General features: G+C 49.1%; 1 protein-coding gene across 1 annotated transcript in view; it reads right to left on the bottom strand.

Moving 5' to 3' along the window:
- LOC143986898 (uncharacterized) overlaps nt 1-25459 on the bottom strand; it is a 1277526-nt gene that overhangs the window by 454547 nt on the left and 797520 nt on the right. The window lies entirely within an intron of this gene.

Genomic DNA, 25459 nt, shown 5'->3' with positions numbered 1-25459 from the left:
AGACTTCAGTGAACCAAATCACTAGCTATTAGGTCCACAAAAGTTCTTTTAAGGACTGATATCATGGTATAGGTGTTAGGTGTAGTTCAGGATATAGGTTTGAAGCAGTGCTGTGCTAGTGATTGTTGCAGCAGCCTGAGTATCTTTTGTCAGTGTAGAGAAAGGGACAGGACGCTGTGTGCTGCAGGGACAGTCAGTTTAATCATTAGCTGTTACTATTAGATCCACAAAAGTGCTATTCAAGTTATTGTTCCAGCAGCCTCTGTTTTGTCAGTTTAAATAGGGACAGGCAGGAAGCTGTGTGTGAGGCAGTGAGGGACAGTTTAATCAGTAGCTGTTACTATTAGGTCCACAAAGGTTCTTTTCAGGACTGGTATGGTAATAGGCTTGTACACGTATAATATTCTTTCTTCCAAATATAGAAAGAATATTATACTTGACTGCTGCCCTTCTGCTGCAGTCTGCTAATCATTCACAACCTACTTGTTCCACAAAGGTCCTTATAAGGACTGGTAAGGTCTAGGGTGCTACAGTACATAGGGTTGAGTGAGGTACAGTCAGCTATTCGTTAAGGACTGGTATAGATCCACAATACATAGGGTTGATGTGCACTACTGCTGACTGCTGCCCTATACTGCAGCAGTCCTTCATCAGTATAGGGACTGACGTACAGTCTGCTAATCATTCACAACCTACTTGTTCCACAAAGGTCCTTATAAGGACTGGTAAGGTCTAGGGTGCTACAGTACATAGGGTTGAGTGAGGTACAGTCTGCTATTCCTTAAGGACTGGTATAGGTCCACAATACATAGGGTTGAGGTGCACTACTGCCGACTGCTGCCCTACTGCTGCAGTAGTCCTTTATCAGTACAGTCTGCTAATCACTCACACACAACCTACTTGGTCCACAAAAGTCTTTATAAGGACTGGTAACTTGGTCTGTCTAGGGTGCTACAGTACATAGGGTTGAGTGAGGTACAGTCTGCTATTCTATAAGGACTGGTATCGGTCTACAATACATAGGGTTGAGGTGAACTACTGCTGACCGCTGCCCTATACTGCAGCAGTCCATCATTGGTATAGGGACTGACGTACAGTCTGCTAATCACTCACACACAACCTACTTGGTCCACAAAGGTCCTTATAAGGACTGGTGAGGTATAGGGTACTACAGTACATAGGGTTGAGTGAGGTACAGTCTGCCATTCTATAAGGACTGGTATCGGTCCACAATACAAAGGGTTGAGGTGCACTACTGCTGACCGCTGCCCTATACTGCAGCAGTCCTTCATTGGTATAGGGACTGAGAGTTTTGTCACAGGGTCATTTAAAAAATGACAGGCAGAGGAAGAGGCAGGCCCTTCCGCAGGGGTGGTAGGGGTAGGGCAGGAGCAACAGGCTTGAGCCAAAGTGGGAAGTTGCAGAAAGTGCGTTCAATTACTTTAAAGGACATACCAGACTTGGTTGAGTGGCTCACTCAGCCTTACTCTTCTGCACCCTCCTCATCCTCTCGATCTGCACCCTCTTCTTCACTCTCTGCTATGTGCACCCCCAAAGACACTACCACCAACAACACCACCACATACCTTCCGCTTGAGTCACAGGAATTATTTTCCGATCCATATCAAGACATTTCTGATGCGCAGCCACTCTTGGTATTGGATCAGGAAGAGGAGGTAGCAACAACCGCTACTCAGCAGTCTGACGACAGTACCCAGATCAGCCCGAGGAGGAGGTTGGTCCCCGGTGTTGCTGCCTACTCCGAGATCTCTACTTATAGCGGTGGGGAAGGTGACGTCGATGATGACGTGTCTAGTGATGTCACGTGGGTGCCCACAAGAGATGAATAGGAGGGGAGTTCAGAGGGAGATATGGACCAGCAGATAGGGAGGAGAAGCAGGAATAACTTACATTGCACAGGAGGGACAAAGCAGACTGCTAATGTATCAGGAGCGAGTCATCAACCATGTATGGTCACATCTGGGGCTCCCAGGACACCGGCACATGGCTCCGCAGTGTGGGCTTTTTTTAACGTGTCCGCTGCTGACAATAGCATTGCCATCGGCAATCTTTGCAGTCAACGCATTAGTCGCGGTAAGCCCAACACTCACCTAGGGATGACCGCCTTAAGAAGGCACATGAGTAGCCATCACCGAGCCGAGTGGGAGCAACGGAACACACAAAGCCACACTCCAGGCTCTCACCGTCCAGCCTCATCTTCTACTTCTCCTTCTCCTCTCTCCTCACAATTGTCCTCCACTCCACCTTCCATCACACCAAGCTCACGTTTTTCTGCAAAAAGGCAGGCTTCTGTGGGCCTAACGTTCGAGCGTAAAAAAATGATGACGCCGAATAACCCTCTTGCCCGACGGCTGGCTTGTCAGAACTCATAGCCCGCCAACTACTGCCATATAAACTGGTGGACTCGGAGGCCTTTCGAAAATTTGTGGTCATTGGAACACCACAATGGAAGGTCCCAGGAAGGAAGTATTTCTCACAGAAGGGCATCCCAGAGCTATATGGCCATGTTCAGCGGCAAGTGAATGTATCTCTGGCACACAGTGTCGGTGCCAAGATACATCTGACCACAGACACATGGTCTGGCAAACACGGGCAGGGAAGGTAGATCACTTTTACTGCCCACTGGGTGAACCTTCTGACGGCCGTCAAGCATGTAACCCGTGGCACCCGTGTATATTTGGTTTTACCGCCACGGATTGCATGCAGGCCTGGCTCTTCATCTCCTCCTCCTCCTACTCCATCCTCCTCCCTCTCCTCCTTGGCTGACTCCTCCTTTTCCGCTGCTAGCGTCTCTTCCGCTGCGCCGCCCAAGCTCCCCAGAACCTATTCGACATGCCAGGTGAGACGTTGCCATGCCGTGCTGCGTCTGTTGTGCCTGGAAGCCAAGAGCCACACTGGCCCGGCACTCCTTTCAGCTTTGCGTTCACAGGCAGATCAGTGGCTAACACCGCTCAATTTGACAGTTGGTAAAGTGGTGTGTGACAACGGTGCCAATCTGCTTAGCGCATTGAAACAGGGCAAAATTACGCACGTGCCATGCATGGCACACGTCTTAAACTTGGTCGTGCAGCGATTCGTTGTCAAATACCCTGGGGTCCAGGACATCTTGCGGCAGGCAAGGAAAATCTCGGCCCATTTCAGAAGATCTTACACGGCCATGGCTCGCCTTGCTGACATTCAGCGGTGACACAATCTGACGGTCAGACGTCTTATTTGCGATTGCCCGACGCGATAGAACTCAACTGTCTATATGCTTGATAGGCTGCTCCAGCAGAAGCGTGCAGTTAACGTCTACCTGTATGAACTCTACGGCAGAACAGGTTCTGGGGAGCTGGGGGTTTTTTCACGGCACCAGTGGCTGCTCATGCGCGACGCATGCAGACTTCTGCAGCCATTTGAGGTGATCACCAAACTGGTCAGTCGCAACCATGGCGCCATCAGTGACATGGTACCTTATGCCTTCTTTATGGAGCGTGCATTGCGTCGTGTCATTGATCAAGTTGTGGAGGAGCAGGAGCGGGAAGATGAGGAAGTCGCAATGCTGGATGAATTCCCAGGGGGGGCTACTCTATCTGAGACAAGTCAACAACAGGAGTCTGAAGAGGAATCAGAGGAAGATGGTGCTGGGGCGGATGAGGAGCAGCAAGAAGAGCATGCTTTAAACCTTTCTGGGATCCCTGTTGTGCGTGGATGGGGAGAGGAGAATGAAGAGGACAACATTATCCTGGATGATGAGCAGGAGCCAGGCCACCACACCGCTTCCACTTTAGTGCAAATGGGGGCCTTCATGCTCCAGTGTTTTAATAGGGACCCCCGTATAAAAAGCATAAGGGTCAAGGACCAGTACTGGGTGGCAACGTACTTAGACCCCCGGTACAAACACAAAATGGCGGAAATGTTACGGCCGTCACAGAGGGCTGTCAGAATGCAGCACTTCCAGGCCTTGCTTCGAGAAATGCTGCATTCTGCTTTTGCGTGCGCTGGCAGAGGAGCAATTCCCACTCCCAGAGAAGGAGTTGCGGGTACCAATCCAACAGCGCCTGCAAGAAGAGGCCGGTTTGAAGATGTGTTGGTGACTTCGGATATGAGGTCATTCTTTCAGCCGACCCATCGACAGGTGTCATCCGGATCCAGCATCAGGGAATGCCTAGACCGTCAGGTGTCTGACTACATCAGGTTAACGGCCGATGTGGATGCTCTGAGGAGTGATGAACCCCTGGACTACTGGGTGGGCAGGCTTGACCTCTGGCCAGAGCTTGCCCAGTTTGCAATCGAACTGTTGGCTTGCCCCTCATCCAGTGTCCTGTCCGAAAGGACGTTCAGCGCAGCAGGGGGGATCGTGACCGATAAGCGTACTCGCCTAGCTCACGACAGTGTTAACTACCTCACATTTCTAAAAATGAATGAGGCAGGGATCTCGGAGGAATTCAACACGTGACCAGTAGACCATGTATATGTCTATAAACAATTTTTTTAATCGAGCACACAGACCTTCTTTCTTCATTTGGCTCACTTCCTTGTCCAAAAACAGCACACCGTACTATATGCCCGTACCCTCCTCTTTGAAGAGGTTGAGCGGTGTCATATTTCTACTGGGGCTGCTTATTATGAGGGGCTCCCACCATCCCTGTGCTGTGCTGACTTCCTCCTGAGGCTGTACCTCTGCTGTGCATATTATGAGGGGCTTCCACCATCCCTGTGCTATGCTGACATCCTCCTGGGGCTGCTTATTATTAGGGGCTCCCACCATCCCTGTGCTATGCTGACATCCTCCTGGGGCTGCTTATTATGAGGGGCTCCCACCATCCCTGTGCTGTGCTGACTTCCTCCTGGGGCTGTACCTCTGCTGTGCATATTATGAGGGGCTCCCACCATCCCTGTGCTATGCTGACATCTTCCTGGGGCTGCTTATTATGAGGAGCTCCCACCATCCCTGTGCTGTGCTGACTTCCTCCTGGGGCTGTACCTCTGCTGTGCATATTATGAGGGGCTCCCACCATCCCTGTGCTATGCTGACATCCTCCTGGGGCTGCTTATTATGAGGGGCTCCCACCATCCCTGTGCTATGCTGACATCCTCCTGGGGCTGCTTATTATGAGGGGCTCCCACCATCCCTGTGCTGTGCTGACTTCCTCCTGGGGCTGTACCTCAGCTGTGCATATTATGAGGGGCTCCCACCATCCCTGTGCTATGCTGACATCCTCCTGGGGCTGCTTATTATGAGGGGCTCCCACCATCCCTGTGCTATGCTGACATCCTCCTGGGGCTGCTTATTATGAGGGGCTCCCACCATCCCTGTGCTGTGCTGACTTCCTCCTGGGGCTGTACCTCAGCTGTGCATATTATGAGGGGCTCCCACCATCCCTGTGCTATGCTGACATCCTCCTGGGGCTGCTTATTATGAGGGGCTCCCACCATCCCTGTGCTATGCTGACATCCTCCTGGGGCTGCTTATTATGAGGGGCTCCCACCATCCCTGTGCTGTGCTGACTTCCTCCTGGGGCTGCTTATTATGAGGGGCTCCCACCATCCCTGTGCTGTGCTGACTTCCCTTCCTCCTGGGGCTGTACCTCTGCTGTGCATATTATGAGGGGCTCCCACCATCCCTGTGCTATGCTCATTATGAGGGGCTCCCACCATCCCTGTGCTATGCTCATTATGAGGGGCTCCCACCATCCCTGTGCTATGCTGACTTCCTCCTGGGGCTGCTTACGGTGCAGGTGTGAGTCAGTACTCTCTATCACGGTGCTGCTGTCAGTGCTGTATATCACGGTGCTGGTGTTAGTGATTTATGTCACGCTGCTGATGTCAGTGCTCTCTATCACGGTGCTGTTGTCAGATGACTCTATCACGGTGCAGGTGTCATTGCTGTATGTCATGCTGCTGATGTCAGTGCTCTCTATCATGGTGCTGGTGTCAGATCACTCTATCACGGTGCAGGTGTCTTTGCTGTATGTCACGCTGCTGATGTCAATACTCTCTATCACGGTGCTGCTGTCAGTGCTGTATATCACGGTGCTGGGGTTAGTGCTTTATGTCACTCTGCTGATGTCAGTGCTCTCTATCACGGTGCTGGTATCAGATGACTATCACGGTGCAGGTGTCATTGCTGTATGTCACGCTGCTGATGTCAGTACTCTCTATCACGGTGCTGCTGTCAGTGCTGTATATCATGGTGCTGGTGTTAGTGCTTTATGTCACGCTGCTGATGTCAGTGCTCTCTATCACGGTGCTGTTGTCAGATCACTCTATCACGGTGCAGGTGTCATTGCTGTATGTCACGCTGCTGATGTCAGTGCTCTCTATCACGGTGCTGCTGTCAGTGCTGTATATCACGGTGCAGGTGTCATTGCTGTATGTCACGCTGCTGGTGATCATCTCCTGCACCCTCTTTGCCTACCCTGACCTTCCCTCTCCTCCATTGCCTTCATGCGCTCCACAGTCCTGAATTGGCACAACAATTTCCCATATAAAAAAAGAATGCTTGTAGTTGTCGATCCCAGATTCACCTCATACATGTGTTATGTCATTGGCCATGTGGTGGGACTATGTTTGCACAGCTATTAATTATTTTGTGGCTGCAAATTTGACCTGTAGGTTTGCAAAGTTAGCCTCCCATTGAAGTCAATGAGGCCCTCCCTGAACGTTCCGATTCGCGAACTATCGGCCGCGTTCACGAAACGTCCCGTCAGAAGTTCGTCCTTCACTACTTGCTACTATACTTACCTTGGGTTTATGTGCTTTGGTCAACCTACCACTAATGCCCCCAATACTACCCTCTGGAATATGTTCCGTGCTGACTATTTCTACCTCTGGACCCTCTCCCATCGCCTAGTTTAAAAACCCCTCTGTGACAGACCTAGCCGGGACACAGGCTTTTTGAGAGGACTGAATGCGAGCCTCTTGCCGACCGATTACGGGCCCTGTATTTTAAGGGGCACAGGGTGAATGAGAACCCCACTATAATCTGTGCTAGTCAGATTCAATGCTGTATATATGTATATATAATGTGTGTTGTCTCATGCTGTTGGGACACACACTGTCAGATGCTAATGTCATGAACTCCAGCCACCTGTATGTTGGCTTGTATAATGTAAATGTGTCTAGTCTGGCACATTGTTGTTTGGGCTAATTAACCCTGTGTTGATGTTTATGGTAATGTTTATTGAATTGTTAGTGAGCTAGGAGCCGAAAAGTCTTATCCCTCAGTCAACTAGTCTGAGTGTTGATTAGATAATTAGCTCATGCTAATTAGGTTAGGTTTTAGTCACCCCGCTGTATATATTTTGTGTGAGATCTCAAATAAAGGTCATTCCTGATGTCCTCCAAGACTGGTGTCGTCTAGTTCTTGGGGGTTCCTATAGCCAGATCCATTGGACTTGTGTTCCAGGACTTAGGAAGTGGTATATAGACGGAAACACTCAATTGGAGTGTGGGGGACGTTACGTCACACCCTCTAATTTTTCAGCCATCTTCATTCCCAGCAGATCTGCACCCTCCTCATTTAGGTGCAGTCCGTCCCTCCTATAGAACTGGTTATCGACTGAGAAATCGTTCCAGTCCTCCAGGACCCCAAACCCCTCCTTACTACACCAGCTCTTCAGCCACTTGTTTACTTCGGTAATCTCCCTTTGCCTTTCTAATGTGGCTCAATGTACCGGTAGTATTCCTGAGAATACTACCTTGGAGGTCCTTTTCCTCAATTTAGCTCCTAAGTCGCCAAAATCTTTAGGACACTCCATCTTCCTCTGATATTGTCATTGGTGCCAATGTGCACCATGACAGCTGGGTCTTCCACAGCCCCCCCAGCAATCTGTCCACCAGATCCGTGATGTGCCGAACCCGAGCACCCGGTAGACAACATACTTTTCAGCGCTTCAGGTCTTTGTTACAGATTGGCCGCTCTGTCCTTCTAAGAATTGAGTCCCCTACCACCAGAATCTGTCTTTCCTTTCCCTTCCCCCCCCCCCCCCCCACTCTCACTGCAGGAGTTCTTCCCCTGGAAGCTAGGAGATTCCCTCAGCTCCAGCAATGCTGGTCCCTGACTGGGATCACCAATGTCACTCAATGGAGCGTACTTATTGGGATGCTCCAGCCCTGGATCAGCCTCTCTGGTACTTCCTCCTCTACCCTTCCTGACTGTCACCCATCTACTCTTTCCTAGTGCCTGCACCTCGTTGTCTCCAACCACCTCTGTGCTGGCCCCTGCTGTGTACGTTCCTGGCTCTCCTTTAGTATGGAGGGACTTCTCAGTGCTTACAGTTGCTTCCCCAGATTCAAAACCTGGGCTTCCAGGGAAACAATGTGCTTACATTTTGCACACCAGTATTCACCCTCAATCAGATGATCAAGGAACGCATATATGCCGCAAGATGTACAATGAGTCCCCTCTCCACACCGCCAGGCATCGTACCTATTAAATTTAATGAGGATTGGGGATTATACCCTGTCCAAATTACTAACTAGCTTCTTGACACTAATACTTAAGACAATACACAGGTACTTGCAAATCACTCACAGACCTATGTGCACTCGCAGACCTACAATAAAGTCTCCACTTACCCGGTGATGTGACGGGGGGCTGATTGTCCATCATGGCGTCCTTGTAGAGATCCTTGTGTCCTTCTAAATACTCCCACTCCTCCATGGAGAAATAGACAGTGACATCCTGACACCTTATAGGAACCTGACACACACAATGATACAGTCACCATCCAGACACATCCCTTGTCTGTTACTGGATAATGTCCCAGAATTCCCAGCACTGCTCACCTCTCCTCCATGATCTGGTGACTTCTAGAATCTTCTTTGTATTTCTCTATTCTATCAGGGAGGGAGGTGGAGGCAATGTGATGGTCATATGATCTCCAGACTTCACAGAAGGAAAACTCTAGATCTGAACACAAATAGTAATATCAAATGATATTCCCAGAATCCTCCTCACCTCATCATTCAGGTCCCCATTTTATTAAAGCCACCATTCAGGTTGAGGTATAATTTACACAGAACACTACCCAACACTTTGAAGGTTAAAAGCTTGTTGTAGACATTATGGGTTCATTACATACAACACAGGACCAAACAGTCCCACTTTGCTAGTGAGGATGCCAAGGTTCTGCCTACATCCTAAAATGTCAGATGGATAGACATGAGGAGGAGATGCTGTGTGATCAGCGTGATGTCATAGGATTCTCTGACTTCAGATGGAGGGACATTTGGATGGGCAGAGTTGAGGGGTCTTCTATATGAGGCTCCCGTGCAAACCAAATCATTGTTCCTGGGTGTGTCCTTCCTCTCCTAAACGGAAGAGTGAACTTTGACCTTTACCATACAGAAATCTGTCAGGAATCTGTGAAGTAAGTTGTCATGTGATCAGGTGACGTGCGGAGGAACGGAGTGTAAATAGCAGACAATTTTCTTCAGAGCTCCTAATGGTGGGGATGGATTTTGCTGAGTGCTGATGCCAAGTTTCCACCCCCCAGGATCACTGCAGGTGTGGAGAAAAGCTGTGTAAGTGTCCTTTCACACGGGGCAGATCAGTGCTGATCCGCCCCGCGGATATCCGCTTGCTCAGCGGGGATCGCTGGAGCGATCTCTGCTGAGCAGGAAGATGACAGGTCCGTCTCTGCACACTGCGCAGGAACGGACCTGTCACAGCGCCGCTCTCCCCTATGGGAGATCAGGTGACGATGGACTGCAGTGTCCGTCATCACCCGATCCGATCCAAAGATGGATGGATGGAAAAATAGCTTTTTCCTCCGTCACACTTTTTCGGATCGGAGCAGGTCGGATGTCACCGGATGCACATATCGGGAACTGCCTCAATGCCTGTGATTAGTGCAGTGCAGTGTCGGCTTCCTGGTGGGATCGGGAACATGGGGTTTCCAACACTATGGATGAGCCCTGGAGTGTTCGCACACTGCCAGGAAGTTGGCGCTATTCACATACAGTGAGACATTGCCCTGCTGTGAGGCTGCAGAGATCGGGAAATGTCTCACTGCCTGTGATTAGCACAGGGCTGCGCCGACTTCCTGGAAGTGTGCGAACACTCCGGAGCTCATCCCTATCCAACACACCCGAGCCCATCACTATTCATCATCAACTGATCCCCCCTGAAGGGGTTATTCAATATTTCCACACTATATATGTGTGTATCATCATCTGCTGGAGATAAAAGACATCACAGTGACTATGGAGGAAGAAGACGGACATGACGGGGGGGTTACTGGGTGTAAATAGAGAATAAGATCTTATTACCTCCTCTACTGCCTCTTCCAACAACGTCGTCTCTCTACTTCCTCCCGATTCACCTCTCACCCGGAACTTCCTGTCTGTACCTGACATCACTTCCTGTCTTCCCGAGAGTGGAGCTCCACATTTGATAGGAAACATGTGGCCTCCACTCCACTTTTTTTGTTTTTTGTTTAATTAACTTTCCTGATGCATCCATTGCAGCATACATGTGATAGAGCTCCGCCTCTACTCCGTCTTCAGGACTAGTGAATAGCATAAATTAAAGGACATTGTCCTTCCCCCAACATTCTCCTTTTTTTTCCCCCTCATACCACTTGACTGGTGAAGAGTAGCAGTATGTCCATACCTCTGCAGTTGGCAGCAACCGCCGGGTTAAGCCTCTCCCGTGTGCAGTCCCTGTTCTTGTGCCGCTATTAGCACTGATAAGACTGGGAACCCTTCTGAGGATCTTTTGGGGTCTCGCAGAGTTTCCTCACAGGAACGCAATCTGCTTATAAATTCAAGAACAAACGAATGTTGGGGGAGACAGCAAGAGGATCAGCTTTGTTTCCTGTTCCTTGGGTCAGGTTCTTTAAGAAAAATAAATAGGAGTGTAGCGGTGACACTTTGGACAAAGTGTCATTCATGTGTAAATTTCGTTTTTGCCTCAGAACAGTAATGGGGTTCTGAGGGTTAATTATGTAGGTTAACTTTGACATCAGTTTGTCTGGGCTGTGTTAGAGTTCTGCCTGATCATGTGTACAGTGAGGGGCACATTACAGGCCAGAACCAGGCCTGGTTGGATATTTTGGGTATCAGCTTTTCTGGAGCCAATCAGTGGGTGCGCCGGGCCCCGCTGAGGAGTCTGGGGAAGGGTACTTAAGATGTTGAAGTCACGTGTTCAGGGTTCGTTGGTGAGGCCATAGCTGGCTGTTCCTGATTCTGGACCGGGGTAGCCCCACGAGGGGTCCCGGTCACGGAGCGTTCGATGCTCTGCAACATGCTTCGGTTGGTTAGCCCCAATAGACCCGCCTGGTCTGGTATAGGGATCCGTCTGTTCCCGAGTCTCAGAACCGGCTGGTCCGAGGCACAGTAACTGAGGGAGGATTTAAGGCGTCCGGGTGTGCTCTCGGCTTGGAGGGGCACCGCAGCTCGTGTAAGTGACTGGAGGAGGGCCAGCAAGCTGGCATCCTGAGAAGTGCCTGGCTACTGAGTTATGAAAGATATTGATGAATCCACATTTCTTCCAGTACTGTCAAGGAGGCAGAGAACGTTCCAGGTACTGAGGAAAAAGGTTCCTGTTCACTTTCGGTTACAACTTGTTCAAGGTCAGAGTTTTCTCAAGTTCTGAATCAAAGTGCTGACTGCCATAATCTCTGGCTAGAGATTTGTTCAGCCTTGAAGCACCCAGCTGCGGGTGGCTACTCTCTGGGTGGTAATCGAGACTTTGTTATGCTAGAAGTTCAAGGTGCCTGAGTTCTTCACCCTTGCCCTCTGTTCCCATACAAGACTGTGTTTGTTGGATGTTACCCCTGCAAATAAAAACCTTCAAAAGTACTTTATTGGTGTCAGCATCCAAAATTGTTGGGTATCAACCCTGGTAACCCCTAGACGTGGAAGAACAAGCCAAGCGGAGGTAAACGGTAAGCCCAAAAAGTTAAGGCCGCCCTGCCAAGGGTTATGGCCGCTACAGGAGAAAAATTTGTGAGGTGTTCAGACCAAAGTAACGTTTGTCCCCTTTAAGACTTTTTTTTTTAAATATATTTTTATTCAATAAATGCAGTACATAACAATATTTTCAAAAGACAATTACTTTTTACAAACTCCCCTTGTCAAGGTACATTGTCTTGCATATCAATATGTTCGAGTGTAAAACATCAGCACATTCTGATTTGGTAATAAACAATACTGAACAGCAGAACTGGAAACAGATACTCTGTGAGAATAAGTTGGTATTATTAATTGACTAATAACCGCCCCTCAGTAGGGTATATATAAGTATGGATTATATCCAGTCCGAGCTCAGGTAGCGGACAGGTAGTCCATATCCCCCCACTCTCACCCCTACAGGGCTCACACTGTGAGAGTAGAGGGAATATTGGAGCCTAGCTATGAGCTTAAAAGGGCCCTGTCATTAACATATGTCCCAACGGAACCTAAGTGTCCTTGTGGTAAGTCTCCTGCTAAATCTTACTTTCATCTAATTACTATTAGTATTCCAAAGTATTGATAGAAGGGTGGGGGGGAGAGGGGGGAAGATACGGGGGTAAGGCAGGGGGAAGGAGGGGTGCGGTATTCTGAGTCTATTTACTTGTGGGAAGCGTATAGTACTATATGATAGGTGAACTGGTTTCTCAGGTCAGGCTATAACTCATCCAGCAATATCTTACATTCTGTGGATGCTCGAAAATGTAGCCAACATGCCCAGACTGTGGTAAACTTGGGTGATGTGTCATTGACCCCTTTAAGACTTTTATTCCCAGTCCGCCCAACCCAGTAGTTGTTGCTAGGGATGAGCCGAACACCCCCCGGTTCGGTTCGCACCAGAACTTTCGAACGGACCCCAAATTCGAACGAACGTTAGAACCCCATTGAAGTCTATGGGACTCGAACGTTCGAAATGAAAAGTGCTAATTTTAATGGCTAATATGCAAGATACTGTCCTAAAAAGGGTTTGGGGACCTGGCTCCTGCCCCAGGGGACATGGGTCAATGCCTAAAATGTTTTTAAAAATGGCTGTTTTGGCGGGAGCACTGATTTTAATGACGATTAAAGTGAAAAAAAAAGTGAAATATTCCTTTAAATATGGTGCCTGGGGGGTGTCTGTAGTATGCCTGTGAAGTGCCACGTGTTTCCCGTGTTTAGAACAGTCCCTGCACAAAATGACATTAAACGGAAATAACACCATTTAAAACTGCTTGCGGTTTTAATGTTATATCTGGTTCCTGCAATATGGTTGAAAATCATTGAGAAAAATGGCATGGGTAGCCCTCCCTGCCCATTACCAGCCTATTTGGGTCTTGTACGCATATTAAGGGGAACCCCGTACCCATATTAACCACTTCAGTTCCGGACCAATAAACACCTTAAGGACCAGAGGTCTTTTTGCAATTTCGCACTGCGCTGCTTTAACTGGTAATTGCGCGGTCATGCAATATTGCACCCAAATGAAATTTGCGTCCTTTTCTTCCCACAAATAGAGCTTTCTTTTGATGGTATTTGATTGCCTCTGCGATTTTTTTTTTTTGCGATATAAATGAAAAAAGAGCGAAAATTTTGAAAAAAAAAGATATTTTCTTCTTTTTGTTATAAGAAAAATCGAATAAACTAAATTTTAGTCATACATTGAGGGCAAAATTTATTCAGCCACATGTCTTTAGTAAAAAAAATGTCAATAAGCGTATATTTTTTGGTTTGCGCAAAAGTTATAGCGTCTACAAACTAGAGTACATTTTCTGGAATTTACACAGCTTTTAATTTATGACTGCCGATCTCATTTCTTGAGGTGCTAAAATGGCAGGGCAGTACAAATCCCCCCCAAATGACCCCATTTTGGAAAGTAGACACCCCAAGGAAATTGCTGATGGGTATGTTGAGCCCATTGAATATTTATTTTTTTTGTCCTAAGGGATTGAATAATGACAAAAAAAAAAAAAAAAATTTTTTTTTACAAAAAGTTGTCACTAAATGATATATTGCTCACACATGCCATGGTTATATGTGAAATGACACCCCAAAATACATTCTGCTGCTTCTCCCGAGTACGGGGATACCACATGTGTGGGACTTTTTGGGAGTCTAGTCGCGCACGGCACCCCGAAAACCAATCACCACCTTCAGGATTTCTAAGGGTGCAAATTTTTGATTTAACTCCTCACTACCTATCACAGTTTCGAAGGCCATAAAATGCCAAAATAGCACAAAACCCCCCCAAATGACCCCATTTTGGAAAGTAGACACCCCAAGCTATTTACTGAGAGGCATGTTGAGTCCATGGAATATTTTATATTTTGCCAAAAGTTGCGGGAATATTACAAACTTTTTTTTTTTTGCACAAAGTTGTCACTAAATGATATATTGCTCACACATGCTATGGGCAGAAGTCAAATTACACCCCAAAATAAATTCTGCTGCTTCTCCCGAGTACGGGGATACCACATGTGGGGGACTTTTTGGGAGCCTAGTTAACTAGCTACCTAGCGACACTAGCGACACTGATGCAGCGTTCAGAAAAATTATCGCTTAGTGACACTGGCAAAAGGGGGTGAAAGGGTTAACTAGCGGAAATCAGGGGGTTAAAACCATTATTGGGTAGTATATCGGGGTACCTAGCGCTATAAAAACCTGGCGGTGAACCTAAAAAAATAACTAGCTACCTAGCGACTGTAGCGACACTAATGCAGCGATCAGAAAAACGATCGCTTAGTGACACTGGCAAAAGGGGGTGAAAGGGTTAACTAGCGGCAATCAGGGGGTTAAAAACATTATTGGGTAGTATATCGGGGTACCTAGCGATATAAAAACCTGGCGGTGAACCTAAAAAAATAACTAGCTACCTAGCGACACATGCAGCGATCAGAAAAATGATCGCTTAGTGACACTGGCAAAAGGGGGTGAAAGGGTTAACTAGCGGCAATCAGGGGGTTAAAAACATTATTGGGTAGTATATCGGGGTACCTAGCGCTATAAAAACCTGGCGGTGAACCTAAAAAAATAACTAGCTACCTAGCGACTGTAGCGACACTAATGCAGCGATCAGAAAAACGATCGCTTAGTGACACTGGCAAAAGGGGGTGAAAGGGTTAACTAGCGGCAATCAGGGGGTTAAAAACATTATTGGGTAGTATATCGGGGTACCTAGCGATATAAAAACCTGGCGGTGAACCTAAAAAAATAACTAGCTACCTAGCGACACTAGCGACACATGCAGCGATCAGAAAATCGGGGGGGGATCGGGGGGGGTTTGTGTGCCTGTGTGTACCTACATGTCAGTGTAGTGTTCGTGCAGACTTACTTTTACTCTTCTCCTCGTAGTCCGGTCAAAAAGACCGCCCCGAGGAGAATGACATCACTTCCTCCTTCCTGTGTAAACAATACACAGGGGAGGAAGCTTCTCATTGGCCAGGAGCGATCCAGAGGGGGTGGCCGAAAACGAACGGCCATCCCCTCATCACGGATCGCTGCTGGACCGAATCGGACCGCCGTATCCAGCGGGAGGGGGTCCGATGGGACCCCCCACCCGCTGGAAGGCAATCACGTAGATGTACGTGATTCTGCCTGCCTGTGCCATTGTGCTGACGTACAATGGCAATACGGCGGTCCTGAAGTGGTTAAAAAAAGGAAATGCGTGTGGCCCCCAGGCCCTATATACTCAGAACAGCAGTATACAGGCGGTGCAAACAAGACAGGGACTGTGTAGGTTTGTTGTGTTAAGTTGAATCTGTTTGTAATTTTCAACTGGTACATTTTTAAAGTGTAGCTCCAGTCAAAAAAACTATTTTAAAGCTTTTTGGAAAACATAGGGAAGGGTTATCACCCCTGTATAATTTGTTTTGTCGTCCATCTTTTTTCATCTCACTTGCTGTTGTCTCCTTCCGTTTGCAAGTAGGAGATGTTTGTAAATTGGATGTTTGAAAGTAGGGGCCTGCCCTATATGCTCTGCAGAAATGGCGGAACAAGGTGTTGGTTTTGCCACAACATTGTAAGCCCTCAAAGTGACTCTTGGTGGGCGCTGGAGCGCCCTGCTGTGAACGATTATATCAAGAATTGTAATTACATGTCCCTGTTAAACAGGGGCAGAAAAATTTGGCCTTAGGCACTGCTGCTGGTGCCACCACACTGCAACCTCTTCCATATACTCTAGTTTTATTGCAGGAATTAGCCCTGCTGCAAAGCATTGCATCAAAAATTGTACTTAAACACCCCTGTTAAACAGGGGCAGAAAAATTGAGCCTTAGGCACTGGTGCTGGTGCCACCACACTGCAACCTCTGCCATATACTCTAGTTTTATTGCAGGAATTAGCCCTGCTGCAAAGCATTGCATCAAAAATTGTACTTAAACGCCCCTGTTAAACAGGGGCAGAAAAATTGGGCCTTAGGCACTGGTGCTGGTGCCACCACACTGCAACCTCTGCCATATTCTCTAGTTTTATTGCAGGAATTAGCCCTGCTGCAAAACATTGCATCAAAAATTGTAATTAAACGTCCCTGTTAAACAGGGGCAGAAAAATTGGGCCTTAGGCACTGGTGCTGGTGCCACCACACTGCAACCTCTCCCATATACTCTTATTTGATTGCAGGAATTAGCCCTGCTGCAAAGCATTGCATCAAAAATTGTAATTAAACGCCCCTGTTAAACAGGGGCAGAAAAATTGGGCCTTAGGCACTGGTGCTGGTGCCACCACACTGCAACCTCTCCCATATACTCTTGTTTGATTGCAGGAATTAGCCCTGCTGCAAAGCATTGCATCAAAAATTGTACTTAAACGCCCCTGTTAAACAGGGGCAGAAAAATTGGGCTGATGGCATCAACCAGAACCAGAAATGTTCTTCCAACATATCAGCGGAGGAGGAAGAGGATAGACAATCAACATAACAGGACAGTCACTCAGCATCAGCATAGGCAGTCTTGAAGGGATGTGGTATTTCAAAAAAAATTATTCGGTTACATCAGCTTCAGGTGCTTGGTAGCTGTGGGTGATCCAAGACTGATTCATCTTGATGAAGGTCAGTCGATCAACTGATTCGGTGGACAGGCGCACCCTGTGATCGGTAACAAAGCCACCAGCAGCACTGAAGGTGCATTCCGAAAGAACGCTGGATGCAGGACAGGCCAGTAGCTCAATTGCATACTGTGCAAGCTCTGGCCAGTGATCCATCCTCAAGACCCAGTAAGCCAGAGGATTTTCGGTGGGAAAGGTGTCCAAGTCTGACCTTGCCCCTAGGTATTCCTGCACCATGTAAATCAGATGCTGGCGATGGGTGCTGGAACCGATCATACCTTGGGGCTGCGGACTAAAAAATTGTCTGAAAGCATCAGTCAGACGGCCACCTTCTCCACCGCTCCTTCTGACCGATGCCTCAGCAACACGTTGTCCAGGACCAGGAGTTTGTAACCTCCCAGTCTCTGGGAACGCGTTGCACAGACCTTTCTGCAAGGCCTCCCGGAGATGTCTCATCCTCTGCTCCCTCTGCGATGGCAAGATAAGGTCGGCAACCTTACCCTTGTACCGTGGATCAAGGAGAGTGGCCAGCCAGTAATGGTCCCTCTCCTTGATCCGAAGAATACGAGGATCCTTCCGCAGGCTTTGCAGGATCAGGGAGGCCATGCAGCGTAGGTTAGCTGAGGCATTCGGTCCGGAGTCCTCTGGGTCACTAAGGACAACATGATCCGCAGCTACCTCCTCCCAGCCACGTACAAGTCCACGTGTTTCTTGGGACTGTAAATCATCCCTACAGGACTGCTGCTGCTGCTGATGCTGAGTACCAGCCTCCACCTCCATGCTGACACAATCATCCTCCTCCTCCTCATCCTCTTCCTGTGTGATGGGTGGCACAGCAGGAACACTGGATAAAGGGGGCCTTGAGAGGCAAGGAAGTCCTCTTCTTCCTTCCTCTGTTCTGCCTCAAGTGCCCTGTCCATTATTCCACGCAGCGTATGCTCCAAGAGGTGGACAAGAGGTACAGTGTCACTGATGCATGCACTGTCACTGCTCACCATCCTTGTGGCCTCCTCAAACGGTGACAGGACAGTGCATGCATCCCTGATCATGCCCCACTGGCGTGGGGAGAAAAAACCAAGCTCCCCTGACCCTGTCCTGGGGCCGTAGTCGCACAAGTACTCATTGATGGCCCTCTGCTGCGTGTGCAGCCGCTGCAGCATGGCCAATGTTGAGTTCCATCTGGTGGGCATGTCACATATAAGGCGGTTCTTGGGCAGGTTCAACTCCTTTTGGAGCTCAGCCAGCCGAGCACAGGCATTAAATGATCGGCGGAAATACACACAGACTTTCCTGGCCTGCTTCAGGACATCCTGTAAGCCGGGGTACCTGCCCAAGAACCGCTGCACCACCAGGTTAAGGACGTGAGCTACACAGGGCACATGGGTCAGTTGTCCCTGTCGGAGGGCGGAGAGGAGGTTGGTGCCATTGTCGCAAACCACCATTCCTGGCTTAAGCTGGCGTGGCGTCAACCACCTCTCGGCCTGCCCCTGCAGAGCTGACAAAACATCCGCCCCAGTGTGGCTCCTGTCCCCCAAACAAACCAGCGCAAGCACGGCATGGCATCGTTTTGCCTGCGTACTTGCGTAGCCCCTGGAACGCCTACGGAGCACCGCTGGTTCTGAGGACAGAGCACTGGAAGAGGCCATGGAGGAAGAAGAAGAGGAGGGGGTGGAGGAGAGAGGTGTGTTACAACCAATAGTAGCATTTTGGAGGCGTGGTGGCGGAACAACCTCCAACACTACTGCACCTTGTCCTGCATCCTTCCCAGCTGCCAGAAGAGTGGCCCAATGGGCCGTGAAAGACAGGTAACGTCCCTGTCCATGCCTGCTGGACCATGAGTCAGCGGTAATATGCACCTTACCGCTGACCGCCCTGTCCAGCGAGGCAAGGGCATTGCCTTCCACATGCCGGTAGAGAGCCGGAATCGCCTTCCGTGAGAAAAAGTGGCGTTTGGGGACCTGCCACTGAGGAACCGCACATTGTACAAACTCACGGAAGGGGGCCGAGTCTACCAACTGAAAAGGCAGCAGTTGAAGTGCTAGCAATTTAGCCAAGCTAGGATTCAACCGCTGGGCATGTGGATGGCTGGGAGTGAACTTCTTCCGCCGGTCCAGCAGCTGGGGCAGGGACATTTGCCTGCTATAATCGGACGTGGGTGTACCGCTAGCAGAGTTCCCGGAAGCACTTGGCTGTGACACACCTGATTCTACACCTTCATTCCTCTCAGAGCAGGTTTCAGAGAGGACTGAAGGTCTAGTGGGGTTGGAGATGCCAGCTGATGAGGAGCAAGGAGAGGTCCGCTTTGTTCTTTGGTGTGGGTCTTTGAGGTACGCTTGCCAACGAGCTGCATGGCAGGTCAACATATGTCTGGTCAAGCATGTGGTGCCCAAGCGGCTGATGTTTTGGCCACGTGAGATACGCTTGAGACATATGTTGCAAATAGCAGTGGTGCGATCTGATGCACTCGTCTCAAAAAAGGCCCACACCAAAGAACTTTTAGAATAACGCGCAGAGGCAGCGCTCTGCACAGGCGGAGCTCTGTGGTGTGATTCAGTCGGTGTGCTGCCCCTAAGCTGGCCCCCGGAGGGCATCCTGCCTCGTTGGACATGTGCCTCCTCCTCCTCCTCCCTCCTTCCAGGCACCCACGTGGAGTCAGTGCCCTCATCATCCCCTCCCTCTTCATCGCTGTAGCAAACCTGGCAGTATGCTGCAGCTTGTGGAACATGACTGCCAGATTGCTGTCCTTCTTGAGCATCCCCTCTGTCTGCGCTCACGCTACTTCCTTCTTCTAGCTGAGTGTCATCATCAGAGCCCACAAAACACTGGGCATCCTCCTGGAGCATGTACCCAACACTGTGCTCAAAGAGTTCAGGAGACTCCTCAGGAGGACGTGGTGGGTCTAGGGAAGGAGTCACTGATGATGACATTGAGAGGAGGGAAGACGATGCGTTGGCAGCTGCTTTGCTACTACCCTGAGACTGGGTGAGAGAGGATGAAGAGGGCTTGGTCATCCACTCTACCAAGTCGTTGGCATGTTGCGGTTCAACATGTCCAGCTGCCGAAAAGAAGGACAAGCATGTCCCATGGCCACGTGCTGATGACAATGCACCGCGTCCACGACCAGCACTGTTGTCTCTAGACACAGAGCCTGCTTGCCCTCTTTTATCGGCTCGCGCCTGTCTGCCTCTCCTTGCTGGCCTTCCAGACATGGTAATGGCCTGAAGGGAGTTGGGTAAAACAGCAGTTGGGTAGTGTATATTGTGCTGGAGGCACACAACACCCACTAACTCCTGCAGATGCCTTTATTATAGAACACCAGAGATAAAGGGGTATATACAGATGTATACTGTGCTGTGCTGGAGGCACACACAACTTCCAATAACTCCTGCAGATGGCAAGTGGGCTCAAATAGAGAACAGCTATGTAGGTGGATATAGCGGTATGTACTGGGTACAGAGCACGCAGACAGCACGCACTATCTCCTAACACTACTGGGTACAGAGCACGCAGACAGCACGCAATATCTCCTAACACTACTGACTGCAAGCTCTATTATTAAAGATAGATCACTAGCTATATAGGTGAGGTGAATATAGCGGTGTATACTGCGGTCAGGGCACGCAGACAATAACCAGAGAACACCAGAGATAAAGGGGTATATACAGATGTATACTGTGCTGTGCTGGAGGCACACACAACTTCCAATAACTCCTGCAGATGGCAAGTGGGCTCAAATAGAGAAGAGCAATGTAGGTGGATATAGCGGTATGTACTGGGTACAGAGCACGCAGACAGCACGCAATATCTCCTAACACTACTGACTGCAAGCTCTATTATTAAAGATAGATCACTAGCTATATAGGTGAGGTGAATATAGTGGTGTATACTGCGGTCAGGGCACGCAGACAATAACCAGAGAACACCAGAGATAAAGGGGTATATACAGATGTATACTGTGCTGTGCTGGAGGCACACACAACTTCCAATAACTCCTGCAGATGGCAAGTGGGCTCAAATAGAGAACAGCTATGTAGGTGGATATAGCGGTATGTACTGGGTACAGAGCACGCAGACAGCACGCACTATCTCCTAACACTACTGACTGCACGCTCTATTATAAAAGATAGATCACTAGCTATATAGGTGAGGTGAATATAGCGGTGTATACTGCGGTCAGGGCACGCAGACAATAACCAGAGAACACCAGAGATAAAGGGGTATATACAGATGTGTACTGTGCTGTGCTGGAGGCACACACAACTTCCAATAACTCCTGCAGATGGCAAGTGGGCTCAAATAGAGAAGAGCTATGTAGGTGGATATAGCGGTATGTACTGGGTACAGAGCACGCAGACAGCACGCACTATCTCCTAACACTACTGACTGCAAGCTCTATTATAAAAGATAGATCACTAGCTATATAGGTGAGGTGAATATAGCGGTGTATACTGCGCTCAGGGCACGCAGACAATAACCACTACACAACAGCAAGATAGAAAATCGGCCGAAAACGATCGGTGTGTACTGTGTTGAAGGTACACAGAACACCCACTGCTTCAGACGCCAACACACTACACGAGGCCGCCGCGATGGCGGCCTTATATAGTGTGGGGCGTGCACTACACAGCCTGAGCTATAATTGGCCACAGGCATCCTGCCTGTGGCCAATCATGGCTCTCCTCGCTGCTGGCGCTGCGATTGGCCAAGCATGCGGGGTCACAGTGCATGCTTGGCCAATCATAAGCCAGCAATGCACTGCGCCATCGCAGTGCATTGTGGGCCGTGAGCGCCACGCGAATTTGACGCGAACGGATCAAAATGTTCGGATTTCGCTGAACGGACGAACAGCCAATGTTCGTGTCGAACGTACGTTCGACTCGAACACGAAGCTCATCCCTAGTTGTTGCCAGTAAGGGCTAAATTTAATTGATTTCAAGTTTTAATTAATTTAATTAATGGAGTGTTCCCACCCTCTCTCCCTATAAATGTTGAGGCCTTTGTGAGTTCAGGGCTGCGCCTCATAACCAGTGTGTGCCCTGCAGCTCAAAAGCATTTCAACAAACAGGTATGTCTCACCTTTAAATCTCACTGCCATTATGATTTTTTTTTTTAGGTATCTCTTTGGGGTTCTACTTTTTTTTTTGTTTTTCCATATTTTCTCAGCTGATCCTCTTGCCCATAATTCACCATGAACCATTTGTCTTATAGCCAAGATCCTCTTGTATCCAATAGGTATGTGGACCACCTGTATGTGAGTATTTAACCACTTAAAGCGGGAGTCCACCGGGACTCCACGTTTTTTTTTTTTTTAAAAGCCAGCAGCTACAAATACTGCAGCTGCTGACTTTTAAATAGTGACACTTACCTGTCCAGCGCGCCCGCGATGTCGGCACCCGAAGCCGATCGCTCGCTCGGCTGCCGGGTCCCGCCGCCATCTTGGGTATGGGAATCAGGAAATGGAGCCTTTCGGCTTCATTTCCCGGTTCCCTACTGCGCATGCGCGAGCCGCGCGGCGCAATCCGGACGGTCCCCGCTGCCTCTGGGAGCTGTGTGTTTCCCAGCAGGCAGCGGGGCACTTGCTGAAGGGGGCGGGCGCTTGCGGAACGGGGGCGTAACGTACGCCCCATTCCGCAGAGAGCTAGCCCGGAAGTGGGTGCAGTTACCTGGATTATCCAGGTAACTGCACCCCCCTCCCCCCTGAAAGGTGCCGATTGTGGCGCCGGAGGGGGGGGGGATTCCGATGAGCGGAGGTCCATTTTAGGGTGGACCTCCGCTTTAAGGACCGCCACATGGCAATGTACGTCGGCACAATGGCACCGACAGGCACAAGCACGTACATGTACGTGCTTGCCTTCCAGCGGGTGGGGGGTCCGATCGGACCCCCTCCCGCTGGCTGCGGCAGTCCGTTTCGCTTGGTTTCTGGCCATTCCCTCTAGATCGCTCCTGGCGAATGAGAAGCTTCCCCCGCCTGTGTAGTGTAAACACAGGCAGGGAGGAAGTGATGTCACTCCCCTTGTGGCGGTCTTTTTGAAGACATCCAAGTAAGTGCACCAACAGTCCACTGACACATAGGTACACATAGGCACACTTTTCACCCCAGTCACCCCCTGATCGCCCCCCCCCCCCCAGTTACAGTGTCACTGATTGCAGTGATCATTTATTTACTGATCACTGCATTTAGTGTCAGTTGTAACTGTAAAAAGTGTCAGGGCAGTTAGTGTTAGGCCCCTTTAGGTCCAGGGTAGCCCCCTACCCCCCCTAATAAAGGTTTAACCCCTTGATTGCCCCCCCAGTTAACCCTTCCACCCCCTTTTACCAGTGTCACTAAGCAATCGTTTTTCTGATCGCTGCATTAGTGTCACTGGTGCCGCTAGGAAGCTAGTTATTTTTTTAGGTTCACCACCAGGTTTTTATAGTGTTAGGTACCCCCATACATAACTTAATAAAGGTTTAAACCCCCTGATTGCCCCTAGAGTTAACCCTTTCACCAGCGATCACTGTATGAGTGTCACTGGTGACGCTGGTTAGCCAGTTAGTTATTTAGGTTCCCCGTCAGGTTTCTATATAGTGTCAGGAACCCCCATATAATACCTAATAAAGGTTTTAACCCCCTGATTGCCCCTAGTTAACCCTTTCACCAGTGATCACTGTATAAGTGTTACGGGTGACGCTGGTTAGGTAGTTCGCTTATAGCATCAGGGCACCCACCATTTATTACCCAATAAAGTTTTAACCCCCTGATCCCCCGGCGGGTGATATCAATTAGGTTTTAGGGTCAGATAGGGTCTGCGTCGCCCCAGGCAGTTCTATGTTAGTGCCAGTATCGCTAACACCGACGCGCAAAGCATACACCTCCCTTAGTGGTATAGAATCTGAACAGATTAATATCTGATCTGATCAGATCTATACTAGCATCCCCAGCAGTTTAGGGTTCCAAAAAAACGCATTGTTAGCGGGATCAAACCAGATACCTGCTAGCACCTGCGTTTTGCCCCTCCGCCCAGCCCAGCCCACCCAAGTGCAGTATCGATTAATCACTGTCACTTACAAAACACAACACACATAACTGCAGTGTTCGCAGAGTCAGGCCTGATCCCTGCGATCACTAACAGTTTTTTTTTGGTAGCGTTTTATATAATTGCTGACAGCCTAGGTGTTTTTTTACCTGTGAGTCTCACTAAATTTAGAGCCCAAAATGGCAAAGCGAAGGTACACTAGTGAAGAGGCCTACACGTTTCTGAGCATAAAAGATAGTGAAGAGGAAGTCACTGATCTGTGAGGTCCCTGCTAACGTCAGGTGTACCAGACCCCGATCTTCTGATGTTGTTGAGGTGCAAGAATCGCAGGTCCCTCGTATGGAGCAGAGAAGTACTAGAGCCGCTCATCCTTCTGGTGAACTGGCAAGCACCAGCGGCCTAGTACACCCTGGACGTACATCCAGCACTGCAGTATCACGTGGTGACGTGGCGAGTCCCATAAGTGCAGTTCAAGCTGGCGAGGTGGCAAGCACAAGTAGTGTCACGCTGCCACCAAGAAGAAGACAAAGGCTGGCCCATCGTTCCCATAGTGCCCTTCCTGCAGAATTCGCCAATCCTGATTGGGTGCCCACCACTTCTGCAGCACCAGTACTTCCCCCATTCACTGGCCAACTCGGTATTCAGGTGGATACAGCTGATTTTATGGCACTTGATTTTTATTCGCTGTATTTCACGGAAGATCTCTATAGATCTATTGTGGACCAAACAAATTTATATGCTGGTCAACACATTGCCGCTAATCCCCAGTTGCCTTCCCTTGCCAGAGATTGGAAACCAGTTACGGTTTCCGAATTTAAGACCTTTCTGGGCCTTTCCCTCAACATGGGTACACATAAATTCATGACGTTGTGGGCATATTGGTCCACGCATCCGACTGACCACATGCCCGTGTTCTCTAACTCCATGTCCAGGAAACGATACGAGCAGATCTTGCGGTTCATGCACTTCAATGACAATGAACTTTGTCGTCCTCGTGGAGACCCTGAATACGATCGGCTCTACAAAATTCGGCCCCTCATAAACTACTTCAACCAACATTTTGCAGACTTGTTTACTCCTCATCAAGTTGTCTGCATTGATGAGTCCCTGATTATGTTTTCTGGTCATTCAAACAATACATTCCCAACAAGCGTACCAGGTACGGGGTCAAGCTCTATAAGTTCTGTGACAGGGCCACAGGCTATACATGGAGCTTTATGGTTTATCAGGGTAAAGATAGTCACGTAGAGCCGGAGAACTGCCCTGACTACATAGGAAGCGCTGGCAAGATAGTGTGGAACTTGGTTTCACCCTTGTTCGGAAAGGGGTACCACTTGTACGTGGACAATTATTACACGAGCGTGCCACTGTTTAGTCATTTGTTTGATCATCAGATTGGAGCATGTGGCACCGTGCGACCTAATCGCCGGGGATTTCCCCAGGGGCTTGTAGATTCCCGTCTTAGG

This window comes from Lithobates pipiens, unplaced genomic scaffold, assembly GCF_037356315.1.
Source record: "Lithobates pipiens isolate NorthernLeopardFrog02 unplaced genomic scaffold, aLitPip1_a1.2 Scaffold_18, whole genome shotgun sequence".
In the NCBI taxonomy this organism is placed as follows: domain Eukaryota; kingdom Metazoa; phylum Chordata; class Amphibia; order Anura; family Ranidae; genus Lithobates; species Lithobates pipiens.
This window is presented reverse-complemented; position numbering and strand designations above follow the sequence as displayed.